The sequence below is a fragment of the Monodon monoceros genome, unplaced genomic scaffold (genome assembly GCF_005190385.1).
Source record: "Monodon monoceros isolate NGI ecotype Baffin Bay Population unplaced genomic scaffold, NGI_Narwhal_1 Super_Scaffold_9, whole genome shotgun sequence".
NCBI lineage: Eukaryota > Metazoa > Chordata > Mammalia > Artiodactyla > Monodontidae > Monodon > Monodon monoceros.
In genome coordinates, this window is record NW_021703786.1 from 46,488,385 (window position 1) to 46,489,845 (window position 1,461).

Genomic DNA, 1,461 nt, shown 5'->3' on the forward strand with positions numbered 1-1,461 from the left:
AACAACCAAAAAACAAGAAGCTCTCGGGGCAGATTCAACAAGAAAAGAAAAAAAACCCAAAAAACCAAGAAACCAAAAAAGATCCGTTTTTGGAAAAAAAGAAAAAAAGAAAAAAGTTCTTTGCGCTTTTTCAAAATTTTGTGGTGAAACTTCAAGATATTGGGCCCTGTTTTCAAAAATGTCCAAATTCTTTAATTTGCTTCAAATGTGCGTTTTCTGCATCGGACAGGCTTTTTTTTGGAAACTGTAGCAGGTTTCTGTTGTTTCGATTGTGTCATCAATTTGCCAACTTAAATTTGTTTTTTTCAAATGTTATTTTGCTCCAAATTAAAATTGTTTTTTCAAATGTTATATTTCACAAGTTTCAAAACAGTCCAAATGTCTGTCAAACTAAACATTTTATCCAATTCTTTGGTGTTTTTTGGTTTTTGTTTTTTTTCTGACATTCCAATTTCTTTTTGCACTTTATTTTCGCCATGTTTAAGCTTTTCTTGCCGGTTTTCTAGTGGGTCCAACATTGTTCAAATTTCGTTTGAAGTTTTCATAATTCTTTTTTCCAATTATTACAAATTTTTCTTTTCTTTTCTTTTTCGTTTTTAGTTGGGAAAACGACTGAGGGGCCTTGAGGGCTGTGAGGGCATTAGTTAGGGGCAGGGCCGAGAGCGTCCTCTTATCAGCAACCACATGCAGCAGCGGGATTTTTAAATCTACCTGTGTCTGGCGGATTGAGCGTCGCCTCGTCACGTTTTTTTGTGAGCGGACCTAAGACCGGGAACACAAAACAGAGAAAAAAGGACAATTTTGTGGGGAAAGATGGGGGTCGAGGGGAGGTGGTGGATGGGGAGGGGAGGAGAGAAAGCAGAAAAGGGGAGGGTGAGGGGCAGAAAAAATAAGCCGAAAAAAGCAAAATTTGTTTTCAAGAAAAAGAAACCAAGAAAAGAGAAAAACGTTTCTACAACCCAAATTTTGTTCCCCTCCCCGGAAAAAGTCATGCCCCAAAGAAAAGGCTGGTTTTGGGGGGGTGGGGTGCCTGAGTGGGCTGAGGCCTGTCTTAAGACATATTGATTTGGCTGGAAAGGATTTGGCTTGTCCAACTGTTTGCTAATTGCTGGAAATGAAACGGTGTTAGAGGTGGGGTGGGTGGGAGGGGAGGGGAAGCCAACCAGGGAGCCTGGGAGCCCAAGGCCAGCTGTGTCCCGCCCGGGGAGGGGCGCCACCACTCACACAGGCCCTCTTCAGGACCAGCCAAGCACCTGCCCACTCCCCTAGGCTGTAGAGAGGAGGGGTTCCAGCAGAAAGGACTCTGCTTCCCTTTGGACCCATCTGGAGGGCAGAGGGTAGGATGGGGTTGGGGCAGCCCGTCCCCACAGCTCACAGCCCCTGGAAGCCCTCAGCTCTCCACTGGCCAGCGCGGGGGAGGTCAGCGAGGGATGCCTGCCCACCTCCCAGCCTCTCACCAGC